This window comes from Anoplopoma fimbria, chromosome 15, assembly GCF_027596085.1.
Source record: "Anoplopoma fimbria isolate UVic2021 breed Golden Eagle Sablefish chromosome 15, Afim_UVic_2022, whole genome shotgun sequence".
Taxonomy (NCBI): Eukaryota; Metazoa; Chordata; class Actinopteri; order Perciformes; family Anoplopomatidae; genus Anoplopoma; species Anoplopoma fimbria.
The window spans coordinates 7,003,194-7,024,540 of record NC_072463.1 but is presented as its reverse complement, the minus strand read 5'-3'; positions in this window follow the sequence as shown (position 1 = coordinate 7,024,540).

Genomic DNA, 21,347 nt, shown 5'->3' with positions numbered 1-21,347 from the left:
AAAAGACACAGAGGTGTTCCTTGTCTTCTATGGGTCCAGTTGTATTTTTTGGTGGGGTCGATGGAGAGGATTCATATCCATTCATATCTCACAAACTCTTAATGGGCTCCAAACCCTCGCAAAAGAAAGCTCTTTCCTGTGACTAGTCAGCTCCAGTCTTTATTCATCTGTGGCTCCGTGTCAAAAAAGACTGTTGCTCGTTTGTGCCCTGAACAATGAGGAACAAGGCTAAATCTCTAGCAGGGAACAAAAGACAGAAAACAGGCTTTTCACTCTGCAGAACATTAGATTCTGACACATTTTGCCATGGCAGTTTTTTCCCCATCCTGAGTGCTGTGGCTCTGGTCTTTTAAAGAGACCACCTGTTGGCAACAAGCCTGTTCTTCATTACAGACAGGCCTATTATCACAGGATGAGGAGCGCCACAGGCTAACTTTTTAAAGTTAACCCTACTGCAGTTTCCAAAGCTGGCCGATTGGGAAACATAGATTACGTATTGCCACTGGAAAATCTATTTCTGCTCGTAATTTTGTATCTTGTTTTTGAATAAAGGCTTTTGTCGCTGTAAGAGGGAGGTACTTCATTCATGCCCTTGTCAGTAACAAATGTCACAAACAAAGGGACTCGAATGTAGGCAGCTTGAATGTTCTATAACTACAAATTTAGAGGCAAATTCATATGTATTGTTAGGAGAAAGCCCAAATGTATTTAGTGTAAAGTTGTTGATGGTGGTCTCTTTTTTTTTTTACTCAATTATTTCTAGCATCAGGAGGGTTTTTGTTCTTCTTTTGAAAGCAGATTTGAGCAATTTCCAACCCCCAAAACATTAGCATAGCTGCAGCATGGTAATGATTTGTGTAAAATAAAAGTACTGTAGGTGGCAATATGAAGCAATCAAGTGCATACTTGGCGTGTTTTGGCATAAACACAGGCTGAAAGAAAGTGTTTGCTTTATTTTTTGGTCAGATTGTGAGGAGATTTAAAATATAATGTTAAATTATTTATAGATTTCATTGCTCTGAAAACCCATGTTTATACCAGCGAAATTTAAAAAGAAGTTACATTTTTCATGAATAATCTTTGCTCGGGATTTGGTCGTACAAACACAAAGCCTGCACATGATGTAAGGCATTTTGGAATAACTGGCCTCAGGACAGCTAAGGGGCAAGTTTTTATTCCCCATAAGTCGGCATTAGTACAGCAAATACCTCGGTCATGCTCATGCCATCACTGTCAGAGTACGCCCGATGCAGTCACACTTGTTTCATGTTCACAAACACCCAGAGGGGGTTACATGCACCTGTGACCCTCCCCCACAAAGCCGACAGAACCAGAGAGGTTCCCCCTGCAGCCCACAGGCTTCAACGAGAGGCAGTCAGCTGCTCTCTGTGGCCCTGCTGCTCGGTCCCCAGGCTCTCTGGAGTTAAATGTGCCTGTGATATTGCCAGGAGGGAGCAGCGGGAGTTGAATTCAGGCAATTACAATCAAGTCAGGGCATAGTTAGTGCGTGGGCCCCGGCAGCACCTGAGCTGGATGCTGATGAGACACTTAGCCCCAAACCCTCATGCATTGGCCCAAGCGCTGCGTAGAGCAGGCCCCCTCCCCCCACTTCCTCCCTCTCTCTTCCCACAGCAGCAGACCCCCTACTGGACACTTCCACTTTCTCTCTCTCTCTCTCTCCCTCCCTCCCTCCCTCTCTCTCTCTCTCTCCCTCTCTCTCTGCAATACTTCTGCTTTATATAGGCGGCGTGGAGGACTGCACTCAATCACTCTTCATTCATTCACACTGTACAATAATAGACAACTACTTCGATATTGTCCTTCAAGCACCTGTGCATAGCAGAGCTTCTAACATCATGCCAAGTTCTTGAGAGATATGTGAAGAGTTATTTCTCTTAAAAAAAAAAAAGGCACCAAAGGAAAAAAAGCTACAGGTGCGTGCAGATAAGTCGCCTTTGATCATTTCTTTTACACTTCAAAAATGTGAAGAAGAAACAACCTTTAGGGGAGTCTTCCTGTCTGTCCTCATATGTATCACACATAAGACCATCATGCCTCTTTCTCTGCATGGATACTCATTTGCAGGTGGCCAACTATAGGACTCCGTATTACGGCAACAGGATGAGAGAATGGAAAGGGAGATGCACTTCTTGAATATCTATGACCTGAGAATATGGAGTCGGGCATCACAACAACACTCTTAGCCCCTTTTCTCAATAAGATGCTCTCAGCTCTTCAGGGGGAAAGCCTCCCGGCTCCCGCCCTCTCTCAGCCACCACACTTTGTTGAAGTGTCATTAGGTTTGTAAAGGGCAGGTTGCCATAGAACCGATGTATGGACTCTGGATAAAACCACCATATTTTGAATGTAAAGATCTGAGTGTGGCTCCTAACACGAGGGGCCATGTTGGCGACTACACTCGCAGTTTCTTCATCTGCAGTCTGTGCGCATGTATCGCTTTAGCGCTCTGTTTTGTGAGATTGCTAGCTTTGCTCTTCAATCCACTTTCATTGTCTATCTGTGGCTGTGCTTGTTAGTTAGAGCTGGGCATAGTATTTGGCGAAGCCAAGGGGAAAGGTGGAACACCTCTTTCACTATTTTTTGCCATAATGGTTGTCTTTTGATTTTTCCTGGGCTTTGGAGACTACCAGGGATTGTCTCTTTGAAATTATTCCATTTTGGCAGAGAAAAAGAAAATGGATTGCGCTGATCCTGTTTTGTTCCTGGGGGGACGGCTGCAGTATTATCCCGGGCTGACACCGGTGGCGAAGAGGCAATCACAGTAGCCCTCGCTCTGACAAAAACACTCCATCTGCAAGGAGAGGAGGAAATCACACCACAATGATGTCTGACTCTTCTGCCTCACTCTGGCAGCTGGGCCCTGGGACCCATGAACTGCTACACAACCTCCACCACAATGGCTGTTATACAAACGCACAAACACCACACTACAAATCAGCAGCTGTAACACACAAAGGCAATGCACCTGCCATCACACAACAACAAGAACAGGATGGATTTGTTCGAAAAAGTTTCTTTGGCTTCTCAAGGCCGGTAAGAATGGTCTCCGTTTTATCTGCTGCATGCTTATTAGTATAAGAGTTGATAGTATTATAAGTATTAGAATAGTTTCATCATTAGTTTACTTTTTCAAGCCTAGAGACAAATTAATCCACATTTATCAAGCTTTAAACCCACAAAGCTAACTGTTTGCTATCCTAATGGTATTTGTTTGTACACACACACACACACACACACACACACAGGCACGCACGATGAAAGATAAGCAGCCGTGTAGCGCTCCCTGTTAGTATTCAGTAGTGTCACCTCCTTTCCCTTCGTGTCCCATACCTGGGGATCAAACGCACCTCTTTGTGAGAGAGTCCTGACCCCCTGCTATTAGCAAACAGAGGAGAGCCCAGCTGACACCACTCTTGAGATGTGCCATGCAGACGGAGGCCTGTGATTACAGCACAATCCTGAGGAGACAACCCTCCACCTCACTCCAGCCCCAACCCCCTGCAACTCCCCACACACACACACACACACCCGCCCATCCCAGCACCCACTCCCCCCACCACCTCTCCTCCACGACAAATTCACCTCTCTCTGAAATAGATGTTAATCTCTCGCCCAACTGGCTGCCTCTGAGACCTTGTTGACACACATATAGCCATGCCTGAGCCATGAATAATCAATAGGGCGCTATTTTCGTGAACATATTTCCCAGAACAGGTCATTTCTTGTAACTATTACTGTGGCAGATTAGAATGCAAGATTGGACTTTCAAATCGGTGGCTGTGCATGTATGTTTCTTCCTATGCGTGTGTGTGTGTGTGTGTGTGTGTGTGTGTGTGTGTGTGTGTGTGTGTGTGTGTGTGCTCTCTCTAGAATACAGTGGAACACTGAGGGATATAGGTGTTTCTAGTGCCTTCATAGCGCCACATGAAAACCAATGAAGGTAAAGCAAGAGAGGGGATTCATTTGTGAGAGAGGCAGAGGCTCAAGTGGGTCTTCGAATAGCAAATTAGCAAACCCTCATTTCAAAACCCCTCATATATACTAGAGAATAGTAATGCACAAACACACGCAACATGCATGTGCACATGTATACAGTATGTTCCAGCCAGGTTGCAGACTAAAGAGCAGAAGCTTTTTTGTCTCTTACTGAAATATATTTTTTTCCCCCCCTCCCTCTCTGTCTGTCCCTCGCTGTCACATGCACATGCACGCACACACAAGAAGAAAACTTCAATTTTATCTGCAGGGGCAGAAATCAATCTCACATCTCTTTAGTTAATCCGCAATGGCTCTCTACAGATCCTGACACTAATAAGGTATTGAGCAGGTGAGGCCAGGGGCTGAGGAGGAGAACAGAGGGAGAGGAGAGGCCTGCAGTCTGGGGCCCGACTGCCGGCTGGCACTGTTCCAGTGCAATTATGGGGCTTGTGTATGGGAGAGAAGGGTGCAGGAAAGAAGCAGCCGGGATAGAAGGGAGAGAGAGAGAGGCATAGAGAAAGAGCGAGAAAGAGGGGGTGGGGGGAAAAATTGATCCCATCTGTGGTATGATGGTTAATTAAAGCAGCTCTTGAGCAGCCCAAGGATGAGAGGCTTGGCTGGGCTCCTGGAGGCACAGCTCTGATTACTCACACAGAATGGATGGTTTCTTAGCAATGAAAGGAGGAGGCCAAGAGCTGCCTGGTGGGGTGCACAGACGACGTCAAGGAGGAGAGACATGTGCATGCTGCACACTTACACATGTGCACGCACACACGTGCAAATGGACTGGCATACGGACACGCACTTCCATGCATACGTATACGTATGTAACACACGTATGCTTCACGAGCCTGCAGACACGAGTGCAAACATCATCAAATTAACTCAAAATAATTGCATCAGGAAACTAATCAGATATAATGCGAGTCCACTAAATGTGAATTTCAACAACAAGATGAGCTCAAGAGGTTAATGACAAAACAACCCAAAGTTCCTCTAATTGTAGCTTATGGTGCATGCTTCAGATTTATACTGAGAATCTTTAGTTCTACATGGCGTTTCACAGTAAGAAAACCATGATCCTTAATTTAGCATACTATTATTATTATTATTTCCTTATACACCTTATACACAGTAATCATGTACCTGAATAAAAAGACACAGATTCTGCATCCAATTGCTCCATGTCATCAATGTTTCATCTTATCTTACCATTACATTTAGCCCCAAAGCCCATTACGCCCTCCTTATTGACATTCATGGCTCTCTCATATTTAAAAGGGCATGGGTGACAGCACTAGCACTTTGGTATGACCCCACCCCCATATGGTGAGATCTGGTATTACATAACATGACCAGGAAAAATAAAAATAGGTGTTTTTTTGCATTTCTGCTCAGTATATATAGGCAGGTACGTGAACATATACTATGACTTGGTACATTATTACAATTTTTATGGATTATAACTCAATTATTAGGTATTGATCGATGATGTGGAAATGACATGCATAGAGCTTGTCATTGTCTTGACATTGAAAGCTGTAACAACAGTCACTGAGACTATGTAAAACAACGGCTCTTGAGAGACGATATGGAGATGGGACAGAAAGACAGCCCAGCCGCCTATTTTTATAAAGTTGAAGATATAATCATACTCTCAGAGTTAGAGAGGGGTTATAATAAACCTCCAGATCTGAGGTGTGTATGAATTATGTATATGGCGATGATTTGATGGCTGCAAAATAGAAAAGAGGCTGTAAGCGGCTGATTGAGGTGCGCCACGTGGTGCGTCGTTCGCCGCCGTGTCTCCTGGTACAGACATCTGAGGTCAGGGCCTCGTGCTAATTGGTGTCGGGCCGAACGCTTGTGAGCTAAATGAGAAAATTACACGTTCTGGGAGGAATCAGCTGCGGTTGTTGGGGTGCCTTTTTACGGTGCGGCTGCAGTCGTATCTGTGTGCCGGAGACAGCCGTCTGGCTCTATGTTTGTTGGGGGGGAAGGAGGAGAGTTAGAAGGTAAACTTTTAAGGTGTGGGAGCTCCAGTTCACAGCCCTACCCATTAGATATACATACTCTGCATGAGCGTATGTGGCTAAAGTGGTAGTATAAATTATGTATATAAATAAGATTAAGCATCTGACAAAAAAAATGTGTTTTCTCCTTTTAACTTTACTCGCTTGCATGGAATATTGCCTTAAAAACTATTTAAGTAGGTCAGTTCTCCGCCATCACAAATAAAAGATGCATCTTCTACTTTCTCAAAGACATCAAGACATGCAATACGTTTCTGTTTTATGTGCTGAGGTTTTAAGGATCCACCACCCCGACAGAGCAAAGGGGATTACAATTTTATCCTGATGCTCAAAGGGTGGACAAATGCCATTTCAAATAAATGCTCATCCTGAGTTGGCTATCCTTAAAACTTAAAGCTGCTCTACCCAATATGTTTACATTAACACTGGATCAAATGACTATGTGTAATGTGGAAGTTGTCTCTCGTAGTGTTTAACTCAGAATCATCACCAACTCTGCAGTTCTCCTCAGCTCTACGGGCTTTTTAGCATCTATCAACATATTGTGCAAGTTTACTTTCATTGTTATTACCAGCATGGTTGTCAATGTTGCACTGTATCTGCTGGATGTTTAAAAAAGCAACTGAACCGCTAACACGTTTGCAATATTGACTTAATTAATAATATGCCAGTGTTTTTCAATTCACCAAGTGGCAAAAAAACCAAACAGTTATTATAGGTTGAAGTATATTATATTATTTGAGGTACTATGGTTTTCATTTGACTCTCCTTCATACTTCTTCTGCCTTATATTCATTTTTGTAGATAAAGATTTTAAATAAGGGTTTTTGTTATTGTTTTTTCTCTTTTTTGTCTGTGATTTGGATGAATTGAACTTGTGTGTCGAAGGCAAATGAAAATGTTGTGGCGCTAACAAGAACAACCGAATTGAAATACTACAAAAACTCTTTAACCTTTTAATGCCATTATAATTCAGCATTTACTGTCACGTGCCTTTTGAAGCCGACAGTGTTTCTCACTTGCAGCCCAAGACTTTTTCCAGTATTTGTTCATATCATACAGCAAAATTCACTCAATCAACACAAACCACTCAACATGATCTACATGACAAAGCATTCTTCACTCCCAAATCAACGTATTGAATCCCCTGATGCATGATACTGTTTAAGAACATTTAATTCCACTTAAATTAGCTTTTATTCATGAAATGTTTTTCTTTTTTTACCACGTGTCTGTGTGCAGGTAAAGTTGTGCATGTATGTATCATTCAAGGCTCGGGCGAATTATTCACTTCTAAACACAGCATTCCTCCACTCCTCCGGCACACCCAACAAACAGACAAACAACAATGTGGACTAAATGACTAAAGCAATGAATTGCCTTCCTTTTGTTCTTTCCATTATTTCTCTTTTCTGCTGGCTCTTTCTCTTTCCAAGACAGAATCCTTTGGTGGCGAGTCCCAGTAATCTTAAGTAAACATCATTAACTGTTTGCTCATATCGCCCACGGAAAGTATGCCACAGCCTCCTTTGTCTCACTATCAGTTGTTTAAAGAGGTTTGTGCTGTAATGGCGTGGTCAGCCAGTGCCAGCAGCTTTGAAGTGTCGTCTCACCTGGAGAATTCACCTCTATGGTCACTGAAGCCCTGACGTTGCTTTTTTAGAATGTCACGTGGCAAAATAACTTTTTCAACGCATGGTTTTGCAATTAACCTTTGCAGAAAGAAAGCCTGTATCACTCTAATACAGTACACTTTATGACGGCTAATGATTAATACGTTATTTATTAATGTTTTATGATCATGAATAAGCCATTAGTGGACACTTAAGGACAGTTTTTATTCTGGTCAGGTTAAGATAATCCCTTTGATTGGTGTGCATCATCCTCTAGAGTAACTTTCTTTTTTCTTACTTGCCATTTCTTTATTAAAAAGACTCCCTTTCCAAAGGACCATTTGACGACTATCTTACTTTAAATGAGCTGCAGAGCATCCAAACCATAAATTATTTATTAACATTCATAACAAGATTGGTTATGTAACAAAATAACTTTATAAATGACAAACTCTCACTTATAACTGCAGACCTGATGGCACGTTGTAAAATAAGAAACCTGTGACGTTTCTAATATTTATAGTGCAGATGTTGTAGCAAAACAACTCTCTGTGAATGACACATTTATAACTATATACTTGATTGCCTATTATAAAGTGTTCATATTAACAGGTTACTTACTTATTATAGAAGTATTAACAGTAATATAAAAGTGAAAGCGCCTTGAGGAAAGTTTATGATTTGTGATATTGGGCTATACAAATTAAATTGACTTAACTTTAGACCATCATCATCAAGTTAGTTCACTAAATACAGAGTTTAAATGTCCAACTTCTCATGCTGGCAGCTTTATGTTTAGCAAACTAAAACTTCTTTGTTACGAATTAAAAATATTGTGGTCTCATTCTACTTCTGCCTTTGTTATACAGATAGAAAAGTCAATAATTATATGATACTGCAAAAAGCTGTGAGGAAAACAAAAACAGAATAATTTGAGTTTTGAAAAAAGATTTCTGTTTAAGAGAGTCTCAAAGTGATTAATGGGCACATAAGTAATACAAATAATCCTTCAAATGAATGTTGTTTATGTCACAAATTGTTAATAAACAGGCTTTGGATAGATGGAATTTAACCTTACCATACAGTTTTCATCTTTTGTTTCTAGTTTAACAGCTGTTGGTTGGAAAAATATTCACATCTTCTCATTTCCCTAAAAATGTACATACAGCATTTGGTCAATGGGAACCCTGGGATCTTCAGTAGAATTTCAAATGAAGTTAATTGTGTTTGAACAGGATTCGGCTGCAAACATGAGTTTGTTATATGGGACCCAACAGTGAGTCAGTGAGGTTAAAGAGCTGAATAAAAAGACAAAACAAAGTTATGCTGGAAGACGAAGTATGTTTTGATGCTGACTATTTTGAAAAGTATTATTTCTACTTCTACTTTTACTTGAGTAAAAGAAATCCATCCAAGTGTACATCTTATCCATTTGAACACCCTCAAGCAAAACAAGTTATTCCCAGCTCATTACTATTCTTTAAAGCATAAATAACTAATAAAACTATTAAGTATTGTTTTTTAACTATTAAAAATACATTAGTTGCAACTTATAAAGCATGCCCTTTTAAAAAGATTTTATCTCCATTTTTATTTTTATTTTTTAAATGGCACTAAGTTAGAGCCAAGATGCTTTTGGGGACCCGGGCCCATTATTATAGAGATTTTGGCACCGGCAGAACCTGGGTGAGTAATGGCAGTGGTGCATTAGGAGAGAAAGGGAGAGAAATATGTGATAGCCTGAGTTGTGAGTCAACATCAGAGGCCTTGGACTGACCCCACAGGGGATTACACACTCTGATTTAAGAGCATCTCTCCAGCTCCCCTCCTCTCCTCTGTGAAGCACTCGGGTCCTCGGTGCATACAACACCCACCTGATGCAACATGCAGGATTACAGACTCAATCTCATGACGTGCATGCTCACACGCACACAGTTTTATGCAGGATCATTCTCGTTATACCCTTATTCTTAGCCCTGCTCCATATTCTGTTATAGGGCCGGGCAGAGTAGGATCATATCAGGGTTTGTATCCAGAGAGAGAGGGAGAGGGAGAGAGAGACCAGAGCCCCTGCAGTGGTAAGTAAATACAGCCTAATGGCCTCTGATTAATTCTACATTGCTCTCATCGGGCCAGTAAAAAGAGATGTAATGACCTGTATGTCTCTCTCCCTCATTCCTCTCTCTCGCTCCCCCCTCCACCCGTCTCTCAGTATTTCTCAATTTCTCCCTCATTTGCTCAGCTTTTGATTATGAATTAAAAGGGATTGCAAATGGTATGCTGTTGGTTGGCCCCCTGATTGCCATATTTGATTAAGAAATGTCAGTGTGCATGTTTCCCATGTCTGTCTTTTTTTAGCCTCTCTGTTCACTGCAACATTCACACATGCACGAGGAACACAATGGCTCCGCGGCTCTCAGACAGTCTGCCATGAACAGCAAACTTGCGCTAATCAAACGCATTCTTCCGTCTTTGCCTTTTTCTTTTTCTCAGCCTCCTTTCTCATTTTTTGCCTTTCCAAGACTCGTGGGTTTTTGTATCAGCTGTGAGACACACCAACAAGGGAGAAATCACAGAAAATTAAAGAGCATTGAGAAAGACAGGTGGAGCCGCGAATAAAGACAGGAATAAGTGATGGAGAGCCGTGTTTTTTTTCTTTCTGAGGACTGAAATCAGAGCAGACAGGGGGCAGTTTCATATCTCTGTTTGTTAATTGTAATACTCAAAACTGAAACTTCTTGCACTTGTTTGGCGGTATGAATTTGATTCGCATCCAATTAAAACAAAATAAATAATATTAAATAAATAAATAAAAATGTTATATATGCACACAAACATGCACACCTGTTTTATAGTAGCTATAAGCAAAATAATAAAAAGTACCCTCACTGCTTTAACATGGAAGCTGCAATTGACCTATATGTACATATCTATATGAGCTGCATACAAGGCTGTTAGACATTATATAGTCTTTCCTTTCAGAGCATTGGCTGACTGCAGATCTGCTCACATGGAGCTGCTCTGAGTTTGGTCCCTTTCTTTACAGGTTAGTGGTCAGCTGGCCTCCAATCAGCAGCTTGGGAATGAGAAACACGTTGCAATCAGTCAAAAAGGTGGATGCAGTCATTGGATTGAACGTCAAAGGTGTTAAGTCTCATCTCTTGATACAGTGGCCCTAATGTTTAGGTACCCATAGCGTCAGTTTTGGACGTACCTTGGACGGCGTGCCGGTTTCTACTCGTTACATGCATAGCGCCTTTTCATTTAAACCGTCTTCACAAAAAGTTAGGTGTAGTCAACAAAACCACTCAGTCAAGTTGACGTGAATCATGCTCTTTTACTAAACCTAACTAAAGACTCACGTGACTAGCGAGTGATGTTAATGTTTACTTTTAGTTTCACACAGTTTAACAATGCGTTATTGCTATGTTCGCTAACCAGTTCCCATTAAAAGGTGATATGTCAATATTGTTATAACTTTCCGCTGTCCCCAAGTGGCCAAATAATCAGTTATTGCAGGTTTAACTAACTTTAAGTGGTGCAGTTTTCGATTTAGTCAATCACTAGTGCAAAACAAGCTGGTATAGACTAAGCCCTTTGCTAAGACTTTATACAAAGACATAATGATGATTTCAATTAGCTGGTGCAACCCACAAAGCCCTTAACAAGCCGCTATGTACAAAATGAATGCCACACAACAAAAAACGAAAGCTGTGAAGCATATGCTCATAAAATGACAAGTAGTAACGGTTTTCAAACCAAACAAAAAGAGCCTTTTCACAACTAAACTGTGTGTGCTTTTTTGGGGGTAAGTTTTAATGATTACACTGCAGCTTTTGAATTTGAAAAGAAGAAACCTTTTGTAGTTCTTTCAGTGGCAGTTTTTCCATAAAACCTTTAAAATCCTCTCTCTGGATCTGTTCACTGCACTAGTCTGTTTCAGTAGTTGACCTGCTCTATCTCAGAATATTCTGCAGTTAAAATGTGTCCACTTTGAGGAGGGTAACATGTCTTTTAAATTATAATTCTCAATTGCAAGTAAAGTTACAGATCCTTAGTTTTCAAGTTTAAAGTTATTAAAAGTTGCAAGACTCTTTTGATTTTGTCAAGCCTAGTCTGAAGTCATCAAAGCTGACTCACGTCCAGGAAATGCGTGTACTGCACATCTACCTGTCGCTCTGGTTGCTGCCCTTAAACGACCCTGAGATCTTTGCTTTGAGCTGGTGTGTGTCTTGTGTTTAATGTCTAATCACCACTCTCTCGCCTCTCTTCACGATTCAGGTATCTTCAGCTTTGAACGTTTCTCTCCTGTGACCTCTTCAACCCTCTCCCCGCTCCTTTCAAAGCCATTAGTTCGTACTCAGCAGCACATATCTTATGGTCTCAAAGCTCAATCTTCGCCGTTATTCTCTGCACATCGGCTCGCGGGCCACGCTGCTTGAGTCTGTGTGAGTAGCCTATGTATGTGCATGTGGCTGCATGCGAGGACCCGCAAACGGGTGCGTTTTTTTTGTAGGTGTGTGTGCGTGTGTGTGTGTGATAATGGGCTGTGTCCATCAGCACACAGAGCACGAGCCCTCTGTATCAGGCAGAAGACACACTTAATGCCTGTCACAGGGTCAGATCAAGTGTGTACAAAGGAGAATTGAATCCTTTGAAAAACAGAATCCAACCAAGGACAGTTTTCCCATTTGCCAAGGAGTAAGAAAGAGAGAGGTGTATAGAAAGAGGGGGAGAGGTAGAAAATGGGAGAGAGAAATGGTGTAGGTGCCTGCAGGAGAGAAATGTGTTGATCTTTTGAGATGAAAAGCCCTACTTTCACAGGCTGCAAAATGGAATGGTGGGCTTCAGGGCCAAGGCTGTAAGAAGAAGAGTTTCTTTTTCCCTCCTGGTCCTTTTGTTATCCTCTCATCAGTCCATCTCAGAGGAGGTGGAGGTACGAGGCGAAGGGCGCGAGAGGAGGTGGCTATGACAACTGGCTGCACCACCAGCAAGAAATGGGCTCCCTACCCGGCCATCGGGGGGGGTTATACACGAGCTACCTTATGTTTGAGATGAACACAGGAGCAGAGGAAGACCCGAGATAGAAGTCTAAAAGGCGAGCGCAGAGCAGAGGAGAGTGTTAATGAGGGGACGGCACAAGTAGAAAAGGTTCCACTGGGGCTCTTTTTTAGAAGGTGGCCTCTCACGCATTATATTCTTGACTCCCCTCCAGGAGGGTCTAATGACGCTCTCCAAGGATGGCAGGGGAGGAGGAGGAGGGTGGGGGGAGGCTGACATACCAGGAAGAAGCACCCAGAACAACAGAAGCAACAGAGGAGCTGGCCAAGAAAAGGGAGAGAGAATGGTGTCCCCACTAGAGAGACAAGTGAAAAGGAGCTCTTTTTCTCAAGACTCTTCATGTGCCCATCTTCCTCTCACTTCAATCTCTCTCTTCTTCTGCGGCTCGGCTCACCTCTCCACCTCCACCCATCATCCCCTTTCTTGCCGCTCCGTCCTCTGGAGCAGGCTGATAATTGTCACACATACAGCAGCATTATTTTACATTAACCTAAGTATGTACAAGGAGCTAATACCTAACTGAGCTAAACGTGGGTTTAGTTGGAGGTTTCAAGCTGAACCGGGAGACCCTTACGTAGCACCGCTGAGTGCAGTGTATATAAAAAATTCTGGAGAATTTTCCCATCCTTCAGGTTTTTTTTAAGCCATCTCCAAGACAAATTCATAATTCCCACCCATCTACCCCCAACCCCTTCTATTCCCCAAGAATGTCAGAGTATCCATAAACAAAATCAGAGGGTACAGTAAGGTCTCTAATCAAGGCAATCAGTGCTGTTTTCAGAGGTGTACAGCACAGCAGCAGCGCTGGTCTCATCTTTGTCTGTGCTTTAATTACTTGCTTTTGCATTTTGATGGAGGGGGGTGACGGGGGTGATTGTGCCTTATCACCTATCTCCAAGGATAAAAGACTACCCAATTACTTTGTTTGGATGCTAATGATTGCATTTCATTAGTAGCCGCTCTTAGCCCTCCTCACCCAGTAAATGGATGAATATGCCGTAATTTCAATTATTGGAATTATGAAAATTGCTTTTAAAAAGACGGCACGGGTATCATCAGCTTTCCACTGTGACATAATGCCATTTTAATTTCTATAATAGTTTTAATTGTCGGTGGCCCCGCTGTGCATTAATCATTTAATTGTATTGTCTTTTTCTGCTGCAAACACCTACACCCCCTGAACACCCAAACGCTTTCCCGCCCCAGCTTTGAAAATACAAATCACAATCAGCACTATCATCTTGAGAGTGATGAGATGATGAAAACAAAACCAAGTTCTAAGATGTTGGGAGATAGTTTTTCTTTCTTAGAGGTTATCTGCAGAGGAAATATACAGTTTTTGGACAACGTGTGACCTCTGATCTATCTGACATTTTTGTTCGGATTAATAAAAAAATATAAAGTTTTAAAGAAAAGTTATAAAGCCTATTGAAAAAGGTGAGAAATGACAAAAAAATGATGTTTATTTTACTTTTACCCTTCGTCAAGGCTTCATAGCCACATTGAATACAAGTAGAATACAGTAATACAGTACAATATCTTTCTAAGCTGTAATTCTATTAAAAATAGACATTTCTTCAATCACTAGGTCAAACAAAGAGACATATTGTATATTAAGGGAATGTAAAGGCTCTTTTGCTGTGATAATACATTTAAAAAAACCCTGATCCCAGCTTTCTATGCCTACACGGAAAGGTCAAAGGTCACGGACATCACACAGAATGCCAGTGAACAGTGTCTGAATGGTGATCTCACATAATGCAGCAAGAAACAGTACAAGTAATATTAATAATAATATTTCCATTCAAGAAAAATACTAACGCTGTTTATTCTTGCTTTATGATCTTTATTATAAATATTCTCTTATTGAAGACACTTGAAGATACTTCACATAACCTAAAAGGCATATCAAAAATACATTTTTAAGAATTGCAATTTGTTGAAATTAAAATATGAAATAGAATAATAAAGAAACAATCATAAAAAGGGACTTAAATCAGGTAAAAAATTGAAAGAAATGTTCAAACTATTAATAGGTTGGGTCCCATATCTTATCCCTTATATGTGTTTGTGTACAGATGTTATTTATTCACAAACCACATACTGTATTTTATGAGGCAAAAAGGAAACGGAAAAACCACAGACTATTATGTTTAAGCACAAAAGGCCAGAAGAGAAGAACTGCACTGAAACAAAGATGTAAAATACAAAATACTGAACATATCAATTTATTCAGTGTTTTACACGTGTGGAGTTGTGAGACGCAGCAGCAGCAGCAGCACGAGAGGAAACAGTCTGACTGACAGCCTTGAGAAGCCCTCCACTGTCTCCTCCATCGCTCCTCGAGAGGGAGGAGGTCAAGTGTAGCCCCTCAAACAAACACACTCGGATGCCCATGCAGAACACCTTGCCAAGCCTTTTAGCCACAGCTCTTTTTCTTAAACTCATGTCATCAAGAGCACCAGAGGCATTGCTCAAGCTTGAACTTCTGGGGCGATGAAGTGGGCTGACGATCGGGCAGGAAAACACGTCAGCGTCAGGAGGATCAGGTGTGCTCCCCCGTGAATACATTTAATGCCCCAACCTCCAAATGTTTTCTTTCTAGTGTGTTTTGAAAAGAGGAAAAAAAAAAAATCTTTCTGCAACGTTTTTAATGCCAGCAAATTAGTTGGAATAGTCACATAGAAAACGGGCACTTCAGACCGTTCCGAGATCAGTTCTCTCTGAAAGCACGACCAAACCTTTTCTCACAGAAACATGAAGCTTTATAATTATAGAGGTTTGAAGGTGGTCTTGTACTGGACAAAGTTATGTTGAGTTTTAAAGGGAGCATATAATTAGAAACACCTCTCAACACCATCTCTCTACAACACCATCACCAACTATGACCTCAATGCTAAAACGTGTAATTAATTTAACACTACTGTGAAACTGTCAACAACAACTGAACATGTAGGTATAAATATACATGTTTGACCTCCTGCCCTCAAGAAGAAAATGCAGGTCTATCCAAGGATTCTCCAAGCAGTCGGGCTGTTAAACAAAACTCCCCGGCAACAGAACTCTGAACCATGTTTGCAGTTCATGCGCTAGTTTACACGTATGGGTGCACCAAACCGATACGGATATCGGGCCGATACTGACTCAAAATTGCTGGATGGAATATCTGTGACAATGGAGCCAATCTATTTAATTCAAATATATGTTTTTATACTGTATATATACACTCCTTTATTTCCCATTCTATTTATATTTATTATTCATTTGAAATAACATAACAGCAAAGATACTTGGACAGACAGACAGACAGATAGAAAGATAGATAGACGGATAGACAGACAGACAGATAGATAGACAGATAGATAGATATATATATGCATGATAAAAGTAGACTATATGGCAGAACAGTGGTATTAGATTATATTGGACTGCACAGGTGTATAAACTGGACAGACTATAACAGTTTAATGAAGTAAAAAAGAAAAACTGTCTATTAAAGTTGTGTCAGGATTCTGTCCCTGATGACAATGATAAATTATTATTTAAAAAACATATTCTTTGATCTACCAAACTATGTTTCTAACAACACTAAACAAAAATGTGCCCTCCTTGGTGGAGGTCATGAGTAATCTGCACATCCTTTGAGCACCAGATGATTAAAAGCCAGTTCTTTTATTTCATTCATAATGTGACAATAAAAGCTAGATTTAAAATCTTTAATGCAGAAATTTAACTTTTACTCAAACTACACATTCTCCCAGTAATGTGGGTTTATATGACCCAGTTGTACTGTTCTTAAAATCATCTTAATAATTAATGTGTATTCTAGGGATGGGCGGTATGACCAAAATCTTCTCTCTCCATATATGAAATACTGTGTGGCTATTTCATAAAAACAATATATTTATGGAATTACCAGTAGATGGTGAAATATGTTGAGATATGAAATGACCACACGGTAAAGCCTATTTTTGTATTCTACTGTGTTATATAAATACTTGAAAAGTCAAGTATTTTCTTGTTTAATTAAGACCATTAGAGCGAAACGAACATAAACAGTTACCAGTGAAATTAAAGAGAAATAACTGAATACATATTTCCAGCTATACACTGTCTATATTTACATGCATGCACACAAATACGATGGTTTGATTGAACTACACTTGGGAATTCCCACGAGCAGAATTCAGAAAGACGATGCAACTGTGTATCAAGACATCTCTGTACTCGATTTGGCCACAATATGATTTGATTGAAAGAATACAAAATATTATTTTGAATTATCACCCAGCAATCTAGTATCCCACACATATAGTGCGGCAGTAGAACTCCCCGAGAACACTGAGATTGTTTCTATTTGTTTCTTGTGGTGCTTTAAGACAGCAATTACAGTTGTTGAGGAATCATCTTGTCTTTATGAGACCCGGACCGACGCTGTCAATCAAAAGTGCCAAGAAGGACGGAGAGAAAGAAAGAAAAAGCGTGTGTGTGTGTGTGTGTGTGTGTGTGTGTGTGTGTGTGTGTGTGTGTGTGTGTGTGTGTGTGTGTGTGTGTGTGAGAAAGAGACAGAATGAGGGGTGAAAAAAAAAAGTGCGAGCGAAAGACAGGAAAGCACACTTGATTGAGGAGAGGATTTACAAAAGACTTAACCTTGGTGAGTTTGAATTATGTGACTTTGTGAAAGGGTCACATACAGCACTCTTCATGTGAGACTTTCTTTTCACCCAGCGGTAATACAGGCAGTGTGGAGGGTCAAGAGGTCTCTTAACATACAGTGAACAAAGATGGAGATACTGTTAGTGCGACTGTCTAAAGGGACCTCGTTGACCAACTCGCTGACAGACTTCTTTATATTGCACCAATGCCAGCTCGATGAATGTCTGGCCTGGGATCAGCTCTTGCACAATTGTGCCACCTTCTGGAATAAAATGGGAAAATCGATCAAGGACAAGTTTGGACTTCAACGGGGATTCAGCTTCAGGATAACTTTGTTTGAGCAAAGAGGAGGAAAAAGAAAGAATCTGGATTTCTTTGGCTGTATAGATGATTATGAGTTGGTGCTTCGTTATGGTTTATTGCAATTTTAAAAACCTTTCATCAAAATATTCTTCAACATATTACATGAAATTCTACTTCAGTTAAATGATCATACATTCATTTTAATTTACTAATAATTTCCTCTGGAGCTGTCTGGGAAAAACTGTTTCACTTGGTGGAATTAAAAAATAGTAACCATAACACATTATGGTAAATTGGAACAATTAGCTGTGTCCCGATTTATTAATATTGATAACTGATTTTCTTTAAAGAAATAATTATTCCATGCTAATAATACACATAGATTGATAAAGTGTATATAAAATAAGATCATTTTATTATAAAGTTAGGGAAACAGACTCTCTCTCCACCTCCCTACACTCATATTTTGAGTGTTATTAATAATTTGCCAAAACGCACAATAAAAAGTTAAGATGAATTTGTCTTCTATAGAATGTTATCATTAATTATTTTGATCGTGATAATCATGCAGTGAAAAGCTGATATTGGGTCATTCCTTCTATAAATGAATTAATTCCAATTAAGTCTCTTAAATCGATTTCAATTGAACATACAAAAATGCAAAACAATTCCCATAGAAATTCAACAAATTTGGAGAATAAACTTTCCTATTATAAATGAATAATTAAATACTATTTACTTGGGTGGAGCAGTTAGTTCAAGGCATATTATTATTATTAATATGTATTATTGAGTATTATTGACCCACAAAAAAAACATACGTACCAAGAAATTCAACTGTTGTGGTTTTTTGAAGAAATAGTAACAAAATTGTCAGGGCCATTTCCACTGTTTGGCTCAGATGGATATGTTCCTGTCATATTTCTATTTGGGGTTTGTGGAGCTGTCAGAAAGGCTCTTGTGTGCGTGTGCATATGTGTGTGTGTGGTGTGTGTTGTGTGTGTGTGTGTGTGTGTGTGTGTGTGTGTGTGTGTGTGTGTGTGTGTGTGTGTGTGTGTGTGTGTGTGTGTGTGTGTGTGTGTGTGTGTGTGTGTGTGTGTGTGTATTTGGGCACTGAAAGCGTGGGTGTACGGATGCGTCTTGTGTATTTGGGGTTGTGGGGGGCCGGGGGACCGACAGAGAAGATTGGGGAGTGATTCAATCGCTACACAAATGGATTTGGCTAATAGAAGCAGCCTCTGATCCTGACTGGTGCACAGCTGGAGCTCCCCTAATTGGAGAGGGTGAAGAGTGGAGAAGAGAGCGCAGAGAAAAGAGAAAGAGAGAATATGGCCCCCAGAGAAAATGCACCTCTGCTGTAACACTATTGACTCGACGAGGATCATGCCGAAACGTTAATACCGGTGAAAAAGGACACGCGCCGGGAGAAACAAGTCATGTGGAGGCTCAATGTTCATATTTTCACCCTGAAAAGCAGCTCAATAAATCTTTTTGTAATCGTTCTCAGTGTTTTAAATATCTGATGAAGGGTGCTATACGAGCAAAAAGTGTCCCGCTCTAAAACCCACTTCACATCAGCAAGGACCATTAGAGAAACAACTCGGCCTGATAGGTGACAACGGGAGCCTTATAAACCATTTAGCTGCACTCAGTACTCGCCACTTCCTGTCAGTGAATTGCGGTTTGAAGTTACAAATATCAGCGTAGTTCAGGCACAAAATGAATTCACACTTACATTCCTGAATAGATTAAAAGACGTGACAATTTCCCATCGCTGTTGCCTTTGTGGAATTATGAAGAGACGTGAGTGCACAAACATCCACAAAGAGAGCAAGGCTCATCGTTTTGACAGCAGCTACTACAAATACTGTTGAGCACTGAAAGATTATGAGAGCCCATTATTACTTATATGCCTCCACTAAAGCTTCAAAAAAAAAAAAAAAAAAAAAAAAAAAAAAAAAAATATACAGATCTCAGCAAAAACAAAAAGATAGAAATGTGTATTTCACTTATTGTACTGTACACAAAATCAATATCCTAACTCTTAATATAATAAATAATTTGCTTTTATACACACAAATGAGTAAACAGTTAAAGTGCAAAATAGACAAGTTTTCCTCAATGTTGCTGCCACAAAGATTTGTTATTAACGGTATAAAAACTATGCAATACAACTCAGGACATGCAATAGACTTAAAACCTAAAAGGCTAGAATATAAATGTATATATATATTAAGCTCTTTTTCCCCTCACTGCTTTGTTATTGACTGTAAAAACTAACTACAGCATTTATACATTTATTGTATTATCTACCAACCAACTATCTCAATATATGAACAATATTATCACAAGGAATTAAAGAACAAAGTTTTTACAAAACAAGGTAATCTGTTTAGGTCTTGCACCATTCTCGTCATTAAATCCGACTTTATATGAGAAGGAAGTGATAAAGTGTCCGCCATACATCCGGAAATGTGGAGATTATATCCTTTTTTAAACATTAAAAAACAAGTAAGTATAAAAAACTAAATAATACTATTTTATAATAAATAAATAAAATAGTATCTTTGATTCGGTCTTTTACCGGACAACGTGTGGATTTGCTGTTACAAACAATGTTTTGAAAACAAAATAAAAACTTGTGAGATATTATCCATGGCTTGGATAAAGGCTCTATGCCACTTCTCATAACTATCTACAAACTAATCAAGAACTGAGCCACTTCGGAGACTTATGACCCTCACTGTTAAGATATCCGTTTATTGATATTTTATATATTCTTTGCACTACTTCCTACTGAAACTGCTGCAGAACAATTTCCCCTCAAAGAAAGATGATCTTAACAGGACCAAAATATATGTTTGCATGCAAAAAACATACAACGAGAACAGGTGTCCGGCCGGAGAAAGAGTGTGAGTGTGTGTGTGTGTGTGTGTGTGTGTGTGTGTGTGTGTGTGTGTGTGTGTGTGTGTGTGTGTGTGTGTGTGTGTGTGTGTGTGAAAGAGAGAGAGAGGGACAGACAGTGAGAGAGCTCTTGTGTGTATTCTAAAAGCAGGGGGTCTCTTCCAATTGCCCAAAACACAAAGAGCTGCTCAGCATGAACACACCGGGGGGGCTCTTAGGAAAAGCCATCAGCTCATAGGAAAAGGGCAGAGGAAAGACTTTTACATATAGAAACTGGCTTTATGGGAGGAGCACATACACACACACATCCTCAAATCCTCTCCGAGTTTCCGTCTATACTGCAGAAGGAAGAACCAGCACGGGAGAAACTTGTGAGAAACAAACTTTTTACGCACTTCCATGCAGAAAAAGAAGAAATATTTGTACAGCATGTGTCAAAACTGGGAAAAATAAAAGTGTCAAGAATGTGGAACAACTTGGAGAAGAAGACCTTTACCCCACGCCGCCCGTTTGACAACCCGCAACCTAAGATCAACATATTAGTGTACAAACTGTCAGATCTTGCGGGGACACTCTCACACGGAGGCAGGCCGGCAGACCCTCCCACCGTGTTTCCATTGTGGCGACCATTGTAACAGTTTTGTCTGAGCCATATGGGCTGGTTTAGGGATGTGGACCCCCGGCAGCTGAGGCTTTGTCCCCGTGTCACAGAGGTCGCCGGGATTGTGTTCCCAGCTAATTCCCTCTTTCAGGGACTGCAGATCAGAGTCTATAATGA